The 21,160-nt window shown below is 46.1% G+C and overlaps 1 protein-coding gene across 2 annotated transcripts in view; it reads left to right on the plus strand.

The window, feature by feature from the left end:
- RDH13 (retinol dehydrogenase 13) overlaps nucleotides 1-21,160 on the plus strand; it is a 535,971-nt gene that overhangs the window by 192,147 nt on the left and 322,664 nt on the right. The window lies entirely within an intron of this gene.

Consider the following 21,160-nt stretch of genomic DNA (forward strand, 5'->3'; position numbering starts at 1 on the left):
AACCCCTGTTAATCGGATTTTGATAGAAAGGAGCAGCAAGGAGTCAGGTATAATAGGCACCAAACAGAATTAAAATCCGACCTTCCCCCACGAAATGGGAGGCAAAATCTGATTTTAAAACCTTTGCAATTGCATAAAATAGCACTCAGAATTACAAAATATTTAATTAAAATGTGCAGTTGAATGAATGAGGTAAATATGAGTTCTAACAGAATTAGGGATGTGAGAACACTAGCAACTACAAGACAAGGTACCAACAACGGGCAAACAGGTCAAAAATCAAGTTTGAAATGAAAACACAGTGCAGTCAAATCACACGCGTAGGAATTGCATTTGCTAATTTAAACAGGTTTAAATGTCAAACGGTTTGAAAAACGGGTGAAATAGACAGAATCGGAATGCGATTATTATGCTGCATGACAGATGCACATCAGAGGGGGATAATATGAAAGTGAAAGAGTGACTCTAAATTGATGACAGGATGAGATTCTCAATGAGAAAGGAAATTCGGTTTTAAAAATAAAAGCAGTTGACAGAGAAAATCGGTTTGGAAAGGAAAGGGCAAGTTTTACTTAAACAAGATTTTAGTGGCTAGAAAAGAGAAACGCCACCCGTGAATAGAAAGGTTATGCTGCAGTTGTAACCCTTCACGCAGTGTGCCTCTTTTTAGGTAGAATTTTTTTTTTTATCCAAATAGTACTGAGGACTTACACAAGACAGAAATGAGTGAAAGAATGGCGCTTACACTTAGAAATCAAGCACAGGATACACAGAGGATTCTGACAGTTTTCAGGATTTCGGCTAAGGCAGTTATGGGATTTCTATGGGTTGGAACATGATACAAGTTGCAGAGCAAGGGATGCAGTGTGTGGTTTTTGTGGAAGGGAAATACTCACAACAAGCACTTGAATTGGGTATTTTGGACAGCGCACCGGGTTTCTGGACAGCAAGGCAATATCTGGTGACTGGTCACAGTGGCAAACTCTCCCAGAAGAAAACAGCTGGGCAATCGTCTGGTCACTGCACAGCAGCACCTCAGCTGGATGATCGGGTAGCAGGGCAAGCGGGCAGCACTGGATAATTCCAAAGAGGGTTCAGCCACCTTTCCCCTTTCTCCCTGAGTTTTTGGGATTTTTTTAGTGGGGTTTGTCTGGATCAATGGTCCTGCCTGGATAGGGTCAGCTATGCTCTGTCCTGGCAGTGGAATCTGAAATCTTGCAGGATGAATATGGGATGTCTGGATACGCAGGAGCTGGAAAATTCAGAAGAGTGTGTCCTTTGTCTCTGTGAGCTTCCCCCTTTTCTAAAGCGGATGACATCACAGGATTATACAATGTGGACAGGCTTTGGCTGGACATGCCTCTAACAACGGGATAGGTCAGCCTATGTATGTCGCCTCCTCCCTAGAAGCAGATTGGACTGAAGGAGGGGACTCTGTTTTATGGGGTGTGTTTTTATGAGGTACAGAGCCATCAAACAGTCAATTTGCCAAAAATCAGTTTTGACATAAATTGCACATTTTTACAGTTTTGGCACTCTTGCAAATCACATAGACAAATGACATATTTCGTACAGAGCATGGCAGTCCAACTCCCAGGTCTGTACGACATTGTTTCGTCCTAATAGACTTTCGCAATTTTTGGTGGGAAATATTTCACCTGCAATTCTACAACTTTATACATGTGTACATAATATCACAGAGCATGTTTGCATCGATTTCCAAAGTTGCACCATGGATACTTTTCCCATGATTTACCTGCTGTTTGCGTCCCCTAAATACTAGGGAAAGCTACAAGTTGTTGTTTTAATGCCCCCTGCGTTGTCCGGTTGCAGAATAAAAGTCTTAAAGTTTATTCATTCAGAACAGTCTTTTGCCCCAAATGGCCAGAACTGTCTTCCAAATAAGGGCATACGACCAATGTTGCTCTGGGGTGGCCTTTGAAGCTCCCTAGTTTGGGTTGAGGGGAGGTGCTGCTTAAAACTTCACACCTAAGTGTCCCAGAATCTGCTGTATCAGGTTGGAGCACTGCCACAAAGTCTGATGAGCATGTTAAATCCACCACCCTTTCCTATTCAGAGGCCCTGGGGGCTGCCCACTTGAAGGGAAGCAAAATCCTGTTCCCAGGAAGCAAAGTCCTTTGAAGCCAGGGCCTGAAAAAACCAGTCCTGCTCACAGTAGATTTCTTTTTTTTTTCCTGAACCACAAGAAAGTCTGTTGGGAATCAATATCCTCCATATATTTTAAAACAACCCCCCAGAACCCCTCAACTTTCTATACAAGGACATGGCCTTAATTCAACACTTTACTTTTAAACAAACATTTTTCTTGTTTGTAAAAGCTGCATTTTACACGTGGTTTATTTTCCTTGGCTGTCACTTTCAAATGCGATTTTCTCTTCCATCTAGATCCTAAACGTTATTTGCAGCCCAGTCAATTTCTCATACACAGAAATCTGTTCAAGGCAAAGGTCCACTGACACTAACATAAACGCAGAGAAATAGGGCTTCTTGTGAAGAGTTCAGCTGTGATATTTTGTTGCAAATTAAAGCATTTTTCCGTAAGGCTTGAAGTGAAGTTTCTTTGTTATTTCACAGATCTTGCCTGACACAGCCTGTCATTCAATGAGAAATTATGCTTTTTTTGTTGGAGCAAGACCTGAATATGGAGGGACCTAGCTGGGTCAACCCACCGCTCCGATCTGGTCTGTGGCCACACACTGTTCTTTTAATTCAGTGCCTCTGTGCCACTATTCCTCCTTTTTCTCACTGCGGATTCTCTAATAGCTCTCCTCCTCTTAGTGGCCTCTGCAGACTTCAGGCCCCCCTAGCCCCTGTCCCTATGGCCTCTTCACTGCTGCTCACATTTCTCTCTTTGTAGGCTGGTTCTCACGTGCAGAACAGTGGATCTCTCAGGTAGCGGGCCTCTGCTTGGCAGGGCCGCATTCAGGGCGTGGTAGACACCCTTTACGAAGAGCAGCTGTGTGGTCAATGTGTCCAGAGGCCCTGTCTCTCCCTCATGTGAGCCAGCCGCTCACACACTTCCTGATCCCCTTTTTTCTTTTCAGGGCCTCTGTTTGTGATGCCTCGGGGTTAGGAGGTGCCGAACCCTATCCGAGTCTTCACGGGCTGGGATTTCCTGGCATGCTCTTCTGGACCTTGTGTTCTTGCAGTACCGGTCCTCACTTATCACTGGCAGTTAAGAGGGACGACGGTCTGCCTGTGCGCTCCCGCCAGTAACACACGCTCATGGGTTGTTGGACCGCAAACCAGGAAGTCAGTGGGCCAGGCTGCTTCTTCTGGTGCCCGTTTGGGGTATGCAAGTATCTACCCCACTTCCCACGTGGCTGTTTGCCGTCAGTCCGTTATGTTGTCAGGGAGTTAGGGTGGGCCAAGCTACCGTTGCTGTAGCATTCACCCCGCGCAGAGCGGGAAGCGAAGCAGAGCCCTGCGCACGTGTGTAATTCTTCCCGCAACTTCTCTGCCCTCCCTCTCACTTGGTGCTCAGCTGTTGGGCTGCGTCTCTGAGCTGCTTCCTCGTTGCGTTTGTGGAGTTGGTCTGGTCCTCCCCTCTTGTCTCGGAACTGGGCTGCGCCGTCGCTGTCCCTCCTTTTCTCTTGGTTCTCTCGCCATCCTTGCTGTCGAGTCCCGGTCCCATCAGCCATCCAAACAGCACCAGCATTCAAACCACGGCATGCAGTGGGCTCAGGACCCACGCAACACACTTCTTTCAGCTTTGACTTCAATGGAGGTGCCAGGTTCCCGCCGAAGGCGCACACTCCGATTTCACGCTCTTAGGCGTCTGTGTCGCCGAGAGGCTCCCCGAGGTTCCTCCTCTCACTTTCCCCAAACCTTGGGGTATCCTCCAACGCTGCCGCATTCACGACCCTGAGGGGGTCCAAAAGCTGCACCTTGTGGCTGTGAACGACATGGGGGGAGCACCATAAGCTCGGCCTTCGGGCGGAGCAGCAGCTTCACCTGGCCATCTTGGTCCGCGCCCACTGGTGGTCTCTCGCAACAACAGATTTTATCAGACCAGAATCCCTGGTTATTTCTCCCAGATGTTTACCCCAGTGTCTCTTAAAGACCTTAAACCTCTCTCACAGTCACTGGTGTAACGGGGGCCCCGCAGACCCCGCGGTGCAGAGGGCCCCACCAGCACATGTCCTGGGAGGGGGCCCCACTTGAACAAAAAAAAAAGAAAGTTTCTTTTTTAATTCACTCTGATTAATAAAGAAATTATTTCTTTAACAGAAATAATGTCTTTATGAAGGCATAGTGACTACAAAAAGAACATTTCTTTTTGAAGGCTGAAGGCTCCCCCAACCCATGACATGGAAGGCCCTAGGCTCGAGGGCTCCATGTCATGGGGTGGAGTGGAGCCCTATGACTTCAAAAATTGTTTATTTTTGAAGTCACTCAGCCTTCATAAAGAAATTATTTCTGTTATGGTTTGGTCCTTAACTAAATCATTTCTTAATGAAGTTAGAGTGGCTTCAAAAATAAACATGTTGCTCAGTCTGACCATGCCGGTCTGGAAACAACGGTGCTGGTAATTTTACCAGCACCGTTGTTTCCAGACCGTCAAATTACAGGTCTACCTGCTGGGGCCGCTGTGCCCGACAGGTCTGACCCTGCCGGGCACAGCGGCCACGGTTGGCAGACCCGTCACGGAAGCACCGCCACCATTAACAACGGTGCCGTTGCTTCCGTGTCCCCAATCCCATGGAGTCCTATGGCACTCCACGCGAATGGGGATTACTGAAATTACCGGCGCCCGACTTCCCGGCCACCAGACTTGAAAGAGCATGGTGGCACTGGGAAGTCAGGCGCCAGTCATTTTTTATGGGTCTGGCGGCAACCCGCCGTTCGCACTGGTGCGGCTACCGCCGGACCCGTAATGAGCCCCAATTATTTTTTTAATTAATAGGGCTCCCCTCAACCCCATGACGTGTGCATGTGTGAGTGTATGGTGAAAGGGTGCACACTTAAATGTATGGGTGGATGCCAGGGTGTGCCTGTATGGTGAAAGGGTTCACACTTAAATGTACGAGTGGCTGCCTAAGTATGCCTGTATGGTGAAAGGGTGCACCCTTAAATGTATGGATGGCTGCCTGGGTGTGCCTGTATGGTGAAAGAGTGCACACTTAAATGTATGGATGGCTGGGTGTGTATATGGTGAATGGTGTGTGTGCTTGTGTTCAGGGGCACAATAAAACCTACATTTTGGGGGGCTAGCCCTTCAAATGTTGGGAGAGGTGCTAACTTCACTGGTGGTGGGGAGGGGCAAACTTATTTGTGTGGGGGCATCTAACTTCTTTACGCGTTTTAATGAGACTATTCTAGTGCAGCTTCAATGTTACAAGTAGTTAACTCTCTCTTTTAAGTCTCCTATTCCCTCTCTACCCTTCCAATCACTCCCCTGGCATGCAAGTACTAGACCCACATCGCGATTTCAATTGCCTACAAAATGTGGCATTTGAATACAGGTACTAGCAGTGAAATGCTTTACGTTGGTAATTGCTGGGCCCTTATTAACACCAAAACCCAGGTGCCGTTTAAAATCTGTGTCCTGTTCTGTCCGGCAACTGCTCTAAAGATCAGCCAGGTCGAGTCAACATAGTCCAAAATGTCAGCAGGGGGGGAGTGCTGAAGCCCAGTCAACTCATTGGTGTTGCGCCACTACTTGTGTTTAATGCCTTGATTACTCCTTGCCCTATTCTTCCCCGTCCCAGTACTTGTGTATGAGGCAGTACTTGTGTACTCTGCCTCATACACAAGTACTGGAATGAGGTAGAGGTACATGGAGGTAATACCTGACTTAGCTACCTGTAATCTTCAATACTTCTGGTCCCACTCTTCCTCATCCCAGTACTTACCGAAGAGGCCAAGGAGCTGATTTTGGAGGTTGGGGTAGTGGGTTATAGGGAGAGGGGATGTGTGGGGGTGGGGGGGGCGGGATTGTGCGATCATAATGGTTGTCCATGTCCAGATATGCAGGCATGATATGTGGTATTAGTGGCTAGAGAGGCATTTTGGTGCAGCCAGTCTAGTCATTCCTCAGTTTGGTGTGACTTTCTTTTAACTGGGAATTTCTGATAAAGCAGACCTGCTAAGTGTAATTACTTGGCTGGATTGGCATTTGAGTGCTGCCAGTCCAGCCATTTCTTACTGCGGCATTGCATATTTTTCTGGGCATCTGTGATAAAATAATTTGATAAAAGTAATTTATAACACGCCTGTACACAAGTGTTTCTATGCGCGACAAAACAAGGGAGGGAAGATAGAGGGAGGACAAGACAAACAATCTCACTAGGCCTTGTGTCATTGTGAGAATGAGAGGCGCAAGAGGAAAGGGAGGGGGGAAGTGCACGGGAGAGGGGAGGGGAGAACAAGGCTGCAATGCTCTGAGTAAGCGCAGCCAGGGCAGCCAGCTATTGGTAGTGCAAGGAGAACAAGGGGCTGCAGGGTTACAGTTACAGCCCCGAAGTACATGGTAGACACGGAGACAGTGCAAAGGTGACCGATCAAGAAAGAACCTGGACTCAGAGAGACTCTGAGGGTATCCAAGCAACCGGTTGGTACAGCAGACAGGAAGGTCAGCAGGGGAGGGAGAGAGAGAATGCAGAGGAGAAAAGGAAAGTGTTGAGCTGCTTCCGAAACTTCAGATGATGCGGCTCAAGTTTGAAGGGGCAGGGAGGCCATTCCAGAAGGAGGCACCAGCAGAGGAGAGAGATCTAACCCCCACTCTCTGCCTGGAGAAGCGTCTAACCCTTAGAGAGTTGGAGGTAGCTGAGCGACGGGCTTGAGAAGGAAGGTATTTTGGAAGAGAGCGTTGGATGCAGTTCGGGCCCTGGCCCCAGAAAGCCTTGTGGACAATGCAAAGGGTCTTGAACTTGATCCTTGCAGCCACCGGAAGCCAGTGGAGAGATTTCAGGGCTGGAGAGATATGATCCCTGGGCTTGAGGCCAAGGATATGTCTTGCAATCCTGTTCTGGGTTAGTTGCAGATGACGGAGAGTAGAGGAAGGCAGAATGAGAAATAGGCTGTTGCAGTAATCCAGCCTAGAGAGAACCAGGGCTCTGGAGACAGTGAGCTTCTGGTAGAAAGTGAGAAAGGGAAGAGTCCCTTTGAGGAGGAGCAGCTGGTAGTGGAACTTCTTGGTGACATCCGAGATGTGAGGAGAGAAAGAGAGAGTGGCATAGACGATGACACCAAGGTTCTTTGCCTCGCAGTAAGGTGAAGGAATAGGGCCCAAGGCGGACGGCCAGAGTGAGAGAGGGAAAGCTGGTGCCAGGGTCCCAATAAGAAGGATCTCTGTCTTACTGGCATTAATGCAGAGATCGTTGGAGGGGCACCAATCCTGAATCGCCGATATACAGTCAGGAATGAGCGAGGGAGGAGAGGAGGCTGAGGGGAGCTTGAAGGAAAACTGAGTCATCCGCATAACACTGAAAGTTAGAGGAGAAGGTAGAGATCAGGTTGGCCAAAGGGGCCAAGTAGAGGTTGAAAAACCAGGGTGAGAGTTTAGAGCCCTGGGGAACGCCACAGAGAGAGAGAGGTAGCAGAGAGATTGGGACCAGGGTGGACCTGGTAGGGGGAGGGGGCGGTCCAAGAGGAAGGAAGTCGGTCACTCCAGGACCTGATCCGTGATGCCCAGGTTCTCACAGAGTCGATTGATCAGGATGGCGTTGTTGACTGTGTCAAAAGCAGAGGAAAGAAGGATGCTGAGGACAGAAGGAATGCTGGAATGAAGGTTAGAGAGCAGATCTTCATTGGTGTTCAGGAGAGCAGTTTCCATGCCAGTTTCCATGCCTCTGGCAGCTGTGAAGCCAGACTGATGGTCATGGAGACAACCAACAGATTCAGTGTGGAGAGTAAGTTGGGAGATGGCAAGCTTTTCCAAGAGTTTGCCCAAGAAAGGGGTGATGGAGATTGGGCAATAGTTTGCCCGGCAGGTAGGATCAGCAGACAGCTTCTTGAGGAGTGAGTGCACAAGGGAGTGCTTAAGGTGAGAGGGGAACGTTCCAGTGGCTAAAGAGTGATTACAAAAATCGGCCAAGGCTGGAGCCAGGGTGTCAATATGGTCCTTGATGGTTCTGGAGGAGCAGGGGATCACCTCTTTGGATGACTCTTTCATAGATCAGACTTGTCTGGAAACCTCATCAGGTGTTGTCAGAGAGAAAGAGGAAAAAGGAGGGGGAGAGGTAGAGATGGCCAAAGGGGACAGAGAGAGGAAGAGGAAGAGGAGTTGGAGGACAGGATGTCCTGAGATTTAGAGGAGAAGTGAGAGGCCAGAGCCGTACAGAGGGCATTGGAGGGAACAGGAGAGATCGAGACCCCAACAGGAATTGATCAGTTCCTTGCAGATTTTAAAGAGTTCGGCTGTGTTGATAGAGGCCGCGTAGACGCAGGCTTCAATGTGTGCTCTCTTCTTGATGACTGTTATTGCTTTGACTGGCATTTTGGTGCAACCAGTCTAGGTATGTCTAAATGTGGCCTGGCATGCTTTACTGTAATGTTATTACGTGTCTACACTGGTCTACATTGTGCAGCTAGTTGGACATGTTTTCATTGTGGCATGGCATTTTTAATAGAAAAGCATTAATGCTCCTGTGCACTGTTGGTGACTTGCATGCATTGGATTGGTGTTACCCTACAAAACAATTGCAAACACTGTGGCTTTATAGCCAATTTTTCTCAGAAAGTGTGCTGTATATTGCATTAAAATACATATTTATATCTTTCTCCTAGTGCAGTGTGCGACATACCCCTTCAGCACGTTCGTGTATATGGTGCAAGATGACAATCTAGGCTGGCCCAGAGTGTGGCGCGACCCGTGATTTGTTGCCGAGTTTGGGGGGGCCCTCAGCATGGCTCACAGGGGGGCCCCCACATTTTGTGTTATTCCACTTCTCACAGTGCATATAGCCCCAGTCGGAAAACCAATCCCTGCATCCACACAACCCCCCTCATCTTGTGCTTAGACCTCTTCATAACTTCCTTTTCAGAAAGATGTTGAAACCCTGCAAGGGGTTCTTCACAGGAGGTCAATGCGACGAGGAGCTGACAAATTAAAAGGTGGAGTGTGAATTTCTCAAAGTGCCCTTGAAGCCAGATTCCCCAACCCTTGGCCTTAAGGGGATGTTGTAGCTACAGGAAGGTTAAGAGAAGCATGTTGACAGTGATAAAATTGAGGCATAACCTGCTAATCCCACAACAGTGCAATCTTGTATTTGCAGTGTTTCCGTCCCCATACTATATACTGATATCTGGAAGACATTATTGGATTGCTCTGCACAGGAGCTAAAGAATGAGCCATGGTAAAAGGCACAAGGACAGATGGTCCCATGACGAACTAGATCCCGGATTTGTTACCCTGAGTCAAGGAATGTGATGGCTCCCCACATCCGGTTTCAGACTGAAGATATTTAAGAGGGGTCTTCAGGGTGTGCCAGGAAGAAGGGTACATCATCCCTCAGCTGGAACACAATAGTTGAGAATTTCCCATTCACCATATTTCACAAGACTGCACTGCATTGAAGCCCTGTGTGCTGTGTCCATTTTCCATCCCCATGGAATGCAAGACCTCACAGTGTACAGGAAAGCCTTGCAGTGCTACTTCTCACCTCTTTATTTTCTGTTCAAGTGGCTATGTTTTAAAGTTCACATTTTAAAGGAATGGTCACCTTGCACTTTCTCAATGAATCATCAGTACATCCGCTCCCCAACTCATAGTGATGTCGCTCCCCAACTCATAGTGATGTATTATAGATGTGTTTTATATGAGCCATCTCTTACATTTCCATGGCCTTTCACAGGGACCCACCCTGGTTAGCCAAAGCCTTCTTGTGGTTATGGACAGTTACACACTGGAAAGCTAACATTGTCTCCTCTGCCTTTGTTGCCTTTATTATTTATTTATTATTATTATTATTATTATTATTAATCTGTTTCTCGCTCCACACTCTCCACTTCTCCCCCCTTACATGCACTTTTCCCCTCCCCCTCTCCCATGCACTTGCGCGTTCTCAATGTAACTGGGCCTAGTAAGATCGTTTTTTTGATCTCCCCTGCCCCCCCCCTTGCCTTGTCGCGCTCTGAAACACTTGTGTACGAGCGCGATAGAAATAAAATATCAATATCAATGGTGTCACAAATGGGAGCAAACGCCCTTGCTGTTGCCAACTGCAGCCTTGGAGAAGAATGTACTCTTAATGTATTTAAGCAATCACGCCTCACCGTGGAAAGGTGGAAGATGCTTTCCCCTCTAATGCATGCCAACATTGATTTTCTCTGTTCATTTTCATTTCTGTTTGTTTTCAGTAATATCATTTCTCATATAAAGAAAGCAGTTGACACAATGATGTAAGTATATGTATTAACATGTAATTGTAGAAATATGCCACTGTTTAATCAGAGCTGCCACTCAATATGAGTAGGTAGAGCAGGACAGATATCATATGGTTACATGTAAAAAAACATCATTTTTACACCATCCTTTCTAGTTGCCAACCAGGTTGCTCTGCATAGCGAAGTCGAATGGAAAGAAGCCTGCGATGTCTTGGTGGCAGTATCTCTGAATGAGTCAAAGTCGTTCACATTCCAGATATTAGTCATTGTGATATGTTTGTGGTATTTCCAAGCAAGGTCAAAATTAGGTTGTCCATAAAACCGAGGGATAACAACAGATTTTATTTGTTCAGTCTGACAATTCTGATGGCAGGATTTGTTGCTTTTGACTTTATTTTTCTTATAACGTAGGGCAGTTGTTCAACTGGATTTCATAGTTGCTTTTCTAGTGCCTTGTAATAAATCACTGGGACTACCAGGCGCAAGCTGGCATTCGTCAGTCAAGCACCCTCACCATAAGCATTCGTCTTTCAGTAGAGTAAAACCCTGGTGCACGCATGCCTGCAGACATAATTATTCAATCCTTCAAAAGTAGCAACAATGGGCATTCATGACCAGCACACAGTTAGTTGTAGTGTCTAGCAAATTAATTTGCAGGTACCCAATTGATGAGATTCCCACCAGCCCTGAACAAGAACCCCAGGTTATTTCTGGTTTGCTAGGCGTGGCTTCAGTCCCACTAAACATCTTCGCTACATTAAATTTTGCACGTTTCAATGCCTTTGTTTTATAATGAGCTACTATGTCACAAACCTTTGCAAAGGCACCTCTTTGGTAAAAGCCCAAAGATGCACTGGTCCTCCGTTCAAGTCAGTAGAGAGGCAGGCCGCAGATCAGTAGTCCACACACCCATCAGACTATTATTATAAGAGGGACACATTTTTCAAGGGCTGTTGCCATAAGTGATCAAAGAAACAAATTACTTGTGTGCTGTGCAACATGTCAACATTCACTATTACTATATATGAAGCAACATTATTGGGTGATGCTTTTCTGAAGAGCTTCACTTTCAACCAAATCAGTATGAGGATTTTACCATTATGAAAGATTGAGGAACTGGCAGTTTTGACAGTTTGAGGGCAATGAGATTGAACGATCTGTACAGGATCACACATGTTCTGAGATGAAGATGGGATTTATGCTCACTCTGCTATTTCCGCACGTAACCATATTTTCTCCCCTGTGTTATTATTATCAGGCGAAATCTGTGAATGTTTTACTGTATGAACTAAACTAATTGCGTGTTTTGTAGACATGAATGGCAACCAAGACAAATCGCATAATAAACTTTCTCAATATTTTGAAAACATTTTGTGCAGTAACATGCATGTTGTTAGGAATCTGGGTCCCCACCCGCATCGAGGAGCGAGGACCCTGTTCCTTACAAGGTTCCCTTACTGTTTGTCCTTGAGACTAGGGGCATGGTAAGCTGTTCTCGACCCTTGGAGTCTTTGAGGAGGCAGATTTCCACATCTGGCGTGGTGTGCATCGATGCAGTAGGGTTCTTTCTTCTAACCGTGGAGATGCACGCTGCGCCGGACACAGAGGGAAAAGTAAATGGATCCTGTTAAAAGGAGCACCAGTTCAGTGGTGCTCTGTTCTCGCAACTGTCATTACGAACAGGATTACTTCCTTTGCCACAAACCCTGATTGGCAAAGGGCTATGCACCTTCTATAAGTAGTATTTGAGTCTCATAGAGACTCTTTAGGTACTTAACCTCATTAATTTACTTTTTCCAAACCAAGTTCTTGTTGATATTGGTTGTTCAGCTGCTGCTCTACATCCACCAGACTCCAGGTTCATAGCTGGGCACAGGGCAGTTTCTAGCCAACTTGGTGCCCACGGCGAGACATCAGAATACGCCCCCAGCCCCCTGACTGCCACATGTCACTCCCAAACTACACCTCTGTGTCATGCGACAAATCCCCTCCTCAATATGAATAAATAATTGCTATAACAAAGAAGCTGGTTTCATTACATAGTAATTCAAGCACTGTATGCATGTTTCAAACTCCAAGAACCAATACACATGTTTTCCCTGAAACTTGCAGTACCGAAATGGGACATTTCACCTTTTAGATGTTTATTTTTCATCAGGTTATATAGTGCAGTGTTGAAGTGTCCAGCCTGCAAACCTGACAACTGCGGTTCAATCCCCAAGATCAGATTTAATTCATAAGTTAAAAGAGGACGTTCAATGTTTCTCATTTTAGCTGTGGGGGACTCAATCCGTTGACCCGTGTGTACCCTCGACTTTAGACCTGGTTTTAACACTCATCTTTAAGCTACTGCTAATCACACTCATGGGCAGTCTGTCTGGGGTGTTTTCCCTTCTTTCATCTCCCTAAGTAGGTTTCGTTGCTGGTTGATTCAATGCCCAACTCAATGTACAAAGAGCAAGCGCCTGCTGGTGTTGGAGTGCAGTCAGTCTGTATTGCCTCTTCCAAAAATGAACTGTAGAGTTGCATGGCCCCTCTGCAAGAAGGGGACAAAAAGTCAGTAAAACGCTCCAGGATCTGGGTTCCCTTAAACTCCTCAAAGGACAGGCCGGACAACTACTTGAAGAGTAAATCATTGACCCTATATGTCTTCTGAAAGGGTGTCTTGGTGAGCCTGAGTTTGACACTTATGTCAATTATATCTGGTATAATGACCCATTCTATCCAAGATTACTTTCTTGATGTTATCCTACAAAGTATTCACATCACGGTTTAGCTGTTGGTAGGCTTGCTACAGTTTCCCAGTCAGCAGAGTGACCATATCATTACCTCACATGTATTTTGGTCATTTTGTGGTTTCTGAAACTGTAAGGGAGGCAGGGTATCACAAGTATGACACTGACACAAGAGCTACAAGTTTCAAAACCTTTATTACATTCTTGGGGTTTGGAAAAACACCTACTTTGCCCTATAGCTATTATGGGAGTAGTCTCTACCATCAAATAATAAAGAGAACACCGTCCTAGTCAGTCTGTCAAATCAAAATGGCCTATACTAACAAAACCTAATGCTTGCACTATCTCTTATACAAAAATTGCGTAAAGGGGAATGTGTATGCAAAGGAAAGTTAGTGTTATAACATAAAGGATAAAGGTGGCTGAGTCTGCTCTCCTCCCACATTCGACAGCACGCAGTAAGGCAGCCCCCGTAAACAGGATGACACACGTTGGCTCAGGTTATCAAAAAAGGCAGTTTGAAACGTGGGTCAAGGCCCGCTTGGCCTTCCCCGTTAAAGTCACTTATTCCAGTTTTCCAAAAGTTCAACAAAAGTTCACATAGGTGTCCCTCTGTCGGGCTCGGACCTCTCAGGTCACCAACAGTTCACATAGGTCCCCCTCTGTCAGGTTCAGACCTCTCAACATAAAGTACCTGATTCCACATAGGTCTCCCTCAGCCAGGCTCGGACCTCGCAAACACGGCACTTGCAGGGGTTCTCTTCCCCAAGCTTCATTCACATTTGTTGGGGGTTCCCTTCCCCTAACTTATTTCATGTTCCCGGCCTCCCTCAGTCGGGCCCGGACCTTTCACTGTTTTCGAAGACTTTTGAGTGCGCAAGGCTTTTTTCATAGACCTCCTCAGGACCACTTCGACTTTCAATTGAACTCTCCTTTGTTGTTTACCCCAGTGTCTCTTGGTCTTGGTAGTTCCATAACACAATCAGCAAAGTTCAAATAGATCTTTCTCTTTTTTTTTTTAAATTTTTTTTAAAACTTGTATTTATTAGTTTTACATCGATATTGCATAACGAAGATAACATTGAAACTTATAACTTTCCCTTCCCCCTCCCCCCTCCCTCCCCTCGGGTCGGATGGAGTCATTTTGTCCCGGGTTCCTGTTATGCGTTGAATATGTCTGAGATTTTTATGTTATGGGGGCACCATTGCTCCATAAAGTCTGACTGGAGGTATTGCAGGGTCCCTTCCCATTCTCTTACAAATTGGTCTCCTGTTCCTTGAAGTTTGTGAGTAATTTTCTCCATTGTTATATGGGCCCATACTTTCTGAAGCCAGGTGTAGGTCAGTGGGGTATTTTTGTTTTTCCAGTTCTGCGCAATGGTGGTCCATGCTGCTATAAGTAGTCCCATGAAAGTTCTCCATTGCGTTTTGCTGTATTGCCTCGCTGTATCGTCTCTAATTCCACAGAGCCACACTTCATCCCCCATCAACCCCACATCCGGGAATATTTTGCCCATCTCATTTTTCACTTCTTCCCAAAAGGGTCTAATGCTTTTACAGTCCCACCATATGTGTCTCCATGTTCCCACTTCATCACATCCTCTCCAGCAGTGATTGGGTGTGTTTGGGTACATTGAATGGAGCCTCTCTGGAGTGTAGTGCCACTGTGTCATAACTTTGACCCACATCTCTCTAGTTTGTGCCGATCGGGTCATTCTGGGGATCTGCTTCCATAGGTCTTCCCATTGTTTATCCGTTGGCTCCTCCCTCAATGTTCTGCCCCATTTTGTTCTGTATGACCATTTAATGCTTTCCCCTTGTGAGTTTATGTATTTGTATAAAGTTGATACCCACTTTTTTTCCCCCGTGTTGGATGTGATGTATGTTTCGAACCCTGTAAGGTCCCTGGTTGCTGCCTCGGTGATTATCGGAGAGTTTAGCCAGTGCTTTAGCTGTTCATATCTATATCTATCGCTTTTGGGGATTCTCATACCTGCCAAGCACGACTCTAGGGGGATGATTTCCTTGTCCTCAAACCTCTCGCCTATTTTAGTAATGCCCACCTTCTCCCAGCTGTCATATGCCCCTTGTTCCATCCCCGGTGGAAACAGTGGATTTCTACAGATGGGTGTAAAGGGTCCAATCGCCGTGGTCATTGTGCCTTTTCTTGTTTGGCTATCCCATGCTTCCAGCGTGGTTTTCATGATTTCGCTTAATCTTAAATTTTTGTGCCTGTGCTGCCTCTGTTTCCAGAGGAGTTCTACCAGTGGGGTCCTGGCTACTGCTCTGTCTTGTTTGGCCCATATCTGTTGGGGATTCTCCCCCACCCACTCCCTCAAGACTTTAAGCTGTGCTGCCTGGTAGTATTTTCTAAAATGGGGGAGCGCCATTCCTCCTTCTCTGGTTGGGGCCGTGAGGACCATCCTGGCTATTCTCGGCGTTTTTCCTTTCCATATAAAGGACGATACCAATTTTGTTAAGGTTTTGAAGAACGTGTCTGGGACACCCACCGGGAGAGCCTGAAAATAATATAGTACCTTTGGGAGGATGGTCATCTTGACTGATTGTATTCTGCCCCACCAGGATATCTGTAGTGGATTCCATCTATTTAATTCCCTTCGGATTTTTGTAATTAGCGACGGGTAGTTTTCCCCATAGAATTGTTCTATTTTTGGAGGTACAATTATTCCCAGGTATTTTATACCTTCCTGTACTATCTTGAGGTCCAGTATTTTTGCTTCCCTTTCTATGTTCGTTCTATCCCCTGCCAGGATGAGGATCTCTGATTTCTTTCTATTTATTTTTAGACCTGAGATGGTCCCATAGTTTTCTAATTCTCTAACTGTAGCTGATAATGTGGATTCAGGGTCCTCTAAGGTTATTAGCATATCGTCCACATACGCAATTACTTTGTGTTGCTGACCTGCCATTTCTATCCCTTTGATGTGAATTGACTCCCGTATTTTAATTAGGAGGGGTTCTAGGAAAAGAGCGTACAATAGTGGTGATAGGGGGCAACCCTGTTTCATTCCTCTCGTTATCGTCACCTTGCCAGTAAGCTCGCCATTAATGACTATTCTGCTAGATGGGGAGTTGTAGTTTGCTCTAATGCTCGCGATAAATTGTTCCCCAAACCCCATGGATTCCAGGACCCTAAACAGTATTGACCACTCCACTCTATCAAAAGCCTTCTCGGCGTCTACTGACAGTAGTATCGCTGGGGTGTGGGTTATCCCTATTTTTTCGACCAGGTGGGCTAGCCTCCTAGTATTATCGTGGGTTTGCCTGCCGGGAATGAAGCCTGATTGATCCCCGCTTATCAGTTTAGGGAGGAGCGGGGATAACCTTGTTGCCAGGATTTTCGTATATATTTTTGCATCTAGATTGATTAGGGAGATTGGTCTGTATGATGCGGGGTTTATTGGATCTTTGCCTGGTTTGTGAAACACCAGCACCTTCGCTTCATTCATTGTGGGGGTCACGTTACCGGTGTCCTTGAATGAGTTCAGGAGTTTTGTTAGGATCGGAGTCAATATGTCTGCATATTTTTTATAAAATGGGGCCGTAAACCCATCTGGGCCTGGAGCTTTGTCCCTTGGGAGTCCTTTTATGGCTTTATTGACTTCCTCTTCACTGATAGGAGTCTCTAGTGACTGTTTGTCTTCTTCTGAGATTTTCGGGATCTTTAGGGCCTCTAAGTATGAAGCTTGGGCGTTTATATTGGGGTGTTCTGTGGAGTAGAGCGTTTGATAATATTGCCTCAGTGTTTCCCCCATAGATCTTTCTCTTAAAGCAATCATTTTAACTTCCCCTTAATACAGGATTAATCTTGACCATTGCGCATTTCAGAGTTCATTCACTTGCTACTTTATAACAAGACATCAAACGTTTTGTGGAGACTTTCGAGTGTGCTACTTCCTTTATTGGACCACTCCGCTACTCTGTATTACTGGTTTTCACAGTTATCAGTACATTTTAAGTTTACTACTGGTTTGCTTTCTTAAGCGTCTCATCAGCATGCGTGGAACATTCAATTGATAAAGAGCTATTGCTGTTTGAAACTGTTCGGACAAGGAGGATCCAGGGTCCGACCCCCTGCTAAGACAGCAGGTAAGCATGCACCAACATATGTTTACACCCTCTGTCCCAACAGGCCATCCCCCACCCTCTCTGGTCCCCCGTGTTGTTCCCTTGTGCACCCCCTCCTTCCTGCACACAGGAGTCTGTCCTGATACATTCTGGTTTCACCATCACCGTGTTGTGGCCAATGCTGGATTTTACTTTTATGGACTTCATTGATTCACGGTGCGTCACCCTTTCTCAACTCTCATGTTGGACTTCCTTTGCATCTTGTACTCAAGGTGGCCCTGAATCATGCTGTTCCATCTTCATCTTGTATACTGGCTTGCAACATTATGTTTTACTACTGAATTCTGCATTTGTATTCGCTCTCCTCTCTTGCTTCTCCACTCTTTTTGACTGCTTACTCTTTGTTCTCTCCTCCCCTCCCCTCTCCTTTTTCCTATCTCCTCCCCTCCTCCCCTTACTTTCTTCTATGCACTTACTCTATCAGAATTGTCACTGGACCTACTATGATAGCAACCTCATCTGTCTCTCCCCTATCCCCTTACTGTTGCCCCCCCCTCTCTCCAGCACTATCTGAAACGTTGTCAGGCCTAGTAGGATAGTCACTTGTTTTGTTCCTCCCCTCCCTTTCTGCACCCCTCTCCCTCACCTTTTGTTTTTCTCCAGCTCTACCAGAAATGTCGTCAGGCCTAGTACGGTAGTCACCTATCTGTTTCCATTTCCTTCCCACTCTCCTCCTCCCTTGCTTATCTATGTCTTAGCACTTGCACTATCTGAAATGTCTTCAGGCCGAGTACGTTAGTTAATTTCACATCCTTACTGTTCATGGCCTGTAAGAATGTCGTTGTATTTTCCTTTGTTCCCTTCCTTGCCTTGAAGCGCTTTGAAGCACATTGTGTATAGGCGCTATATACTTAAACTATCATATCATATCAATTGTGAGAAACAATGTTGCAGCTTCAATCTTTCTTTGATCGGTCGGTCGTCTTGCTTCAGTGGGTTCGCCTTAACCCTGTAATATCTGCTCCTTGTCGTGTCTCAGCATGCTCTCCATCTTCTGCCTTTTATCCGTGTGGGGGGGAACTAATGGGTATCAGATGTATGTGATTAAGGTCAATTGCCTGACTTTGTCTGACCTGATTAACGGGACATGATCAATGATATATGTAAGTTTTAGCTTCTTTACTCTCAGTCGTCCTCTTCCTCACTCCAGTGTTTGTGTAGAAAGGGGGGTAGTTGGAACATTGGAGAATCCTATAAAATAGGATGGGGTATGGGCACGGGAAAGGCGGGAATACAGCGTCTCACCATCAGTTGCCTCACCCCCAGTCCCCAAAGATCCCTCACCCAGGTGATCCTCCTGCACTGGTTCACTCCCCCGGGTCCGGATCCAAAGGCGATGGCTATGAGAGATCCCCGGGTACTAGCAAGTGAGACACCCTTTGGTTTCTTTCAATACCCACTTGTAATTTACAGTACCTTGGGTCTTTGCCAGTGAACAATTATGTAAGAATTCAGATGGGACATTGTTGTGTCCTATCTGGATGTATAAGGTTATTTTGTTGCTCTGCCACCATCCTCTGTTGTCTGATTTCTGCTTTCAACTAACCCTTAAACTGGGGTTTTAAGCACACTTTCCACTACCATTTCCCCTCTTTTAGGGCTTATTAATGCCTCAAATCTTTCTAAAAAGTCCCACGAGGATCAGGCCCTTTGTGCCCTTGTGATAATAAGGGTTCGTCCTGGTTGTCAGGTGTGAAGGGGAGGGAACAGTGGGAAATAAGATGCCTCTTCCCAGGGTTGAAATCTTAAGAGTTGGACCGGGAAAGGTTGGGAAGTGGTTGGGTGTGAAACTTGGTCCTTCAACATCAAGTGGGAGAGAGATTGCTTTTGTGGCTCCTTTCTTAATTTCTCCCGATGCTCTGCTAGGATTGGGTGGTTGACAGCATTTGATAGAACAGATACCAGTCTACAGATCTTGGGAGAATCTATTTCCAAGCAAATACTTAGAATAACGTATGAACCATAATGCCGATTTACGGTGGCACTTGGATCCCATTTTTGACACAAAAATGTGCTGGATCAAAAAAACACATGACACTAAAGGGATATATATCACCCAGCATCCTTCTTTACCCTAATCAGTGTTTCAGAGGCATTGCATCTGGCTTTGTTTCTTGTCACACATTCTCAGGAATCTATCACGCAATTCGCCATTTGTAATCTGTCCAGATTATAATGCCTTTCTCACGTCTTTCTGCTTCAAGGAGTATGGTGCCTAGCTCACTATTAAGGGATTTAGGGCCTCATTGCAGTTTGCAGTGGTATCTCGGCTGTAAAACCGCTGAGATACCACCTAAAGGAATTACCGTCACTGCCACTTGGATTGCAAGTGGTGGTGGCAGTGTTGGTCCCCATTTAATTGGAGTCCATACGATGCCATGGGGTATTCAGCGGAATTACTGCAGCAGCAATTCTGCCAGAAAGGTGGCATATTTACCTCAAGCTGATAGCTGGAGGTGAATCCTCCAACTTTCAGCCAAACTCATACTTGGGTGGTGCTGTAATATGGTGGTAACGGTATTACCACCACATTTCTACCGCACGGCCCAACTCATAATGAGGTCCATAGTGGCCAGCTCATTCACAAATACAGTGCCAGGTTCACCCAATATTAGTCCCTTGCATTTCAACAGCATAAGGCTTCCCAGCCTCCCAGCTCTCTCAGCCGTCCCAGGACTAAAAGATTTGCCAGGCTTAACAGTCTCCTGAGAATATTCTGCTCCCTTCTCTCTCCCCATCTGTCCATGAAGTATGGCCTGCGTTGCTGCTTCTCCCTGCTTTTGAGGGTTTGGTTTCATGTCTGGGTCGTACTTCCAGCTCCCTTCCTGCTCCCTGGTTCCTGGTCCCTGGCTAACTGCTCTCTCCTACTTGGTTGTCTCAGGCCTTTAGAGGCCTCCCTATTCACCAGCTATGCTCATGAGCCTCTGCATTGGTTGTCCTTTGGCTTTGTGTTTCTCAAGCCTTTGGAGAGACTCATGTGGTAATTCATGCTATTATCCCCATCTGTTTTGAGTCTGCTACTTTGCAGCTCTGCTGGCTCCTGCAGCAGTGGTGTCCTCAGTGCGTAAAATCTTCTTTTCACTTTAGTAAGTGTTTGTGGAGACCCCTTTGGTATCCAGGATCCCACTAAGTACAGTGTTTCACTCCACGGTAGGTTTGTAGCGTTCCTAGCATTTTAGCCCACTGCACTACTTCCTGCTTGTTTTCCTTCTGTTATCTTGGACTCTGTTGGCCAGCATGTCTTGTCATATTGTTCCTTTGTTACTACCACTAGGTCACCCTGATAGTCCAATGTGTAGATGGGATCATGTGATGTGGCCTGATAGTTAGTGGTACTCTGTTGTCCTTCTAAGGCATCCTGCATATCTACACCAGGGTTTCCATGACTAGCACTTGTTACCCAATCGCGGACCTCAATCATAATAGAACTATAGACCTAGTATTCAGAAAGTTGGTCCTTGTGCTCAGAAAACCCTCATGGACTTGAAAGGGGGATTCTGCTACTCCCATCCTATAACAGCCCCAGGTAGCATGCGTCTCTGGCACTTAGCACCAGGTGGCCTGACGTTCCAGGATGGCAAAAATCCCTGCAGGCTTTGGGATGGGCTGAGCACGTGACTTTGTCACCCTGGCAATAAACAAGAATTTTTTGGGGAGTAAGTGCCAAAAAAAGCAAGGACTGGCACATAGATGAGGATTTGATTAAGATGAAGTCAAGGTAAGAAAAACTAGGTGAAACATTCTCAGAAAATTGATCCTGGGCACTGGAGATTAAAGAGGAGGTCCAACAATTAAAGGGCAGCATCAATCATCAGCGACTTAGGTTATTTCCAGCAATTATATCTCATACAACATTATTAAAGGTATGTGGTGGAAAGATTACTGTGTGCACATTAAAGGGTGTACAAGAAAGTACCTACTTGATG

The sequence above is a fragment of the Ambystoma mexicanum genome, chromosome 4p (genome assembly GCF_040938575.1).
Source record: "Ambystoma mexicanum isolate Mex_15411 chromosome 4p, UKY_AmexF1_1, whole genome shotgun sequence".
Classification (NCBI taxonomy): domain Eukaryota; kingdom Metazoa; phylum Chordata; class Amphibia; order Caudata; family Ambystomatidae; genus Ambystoma; species Ambystoma mexicanum.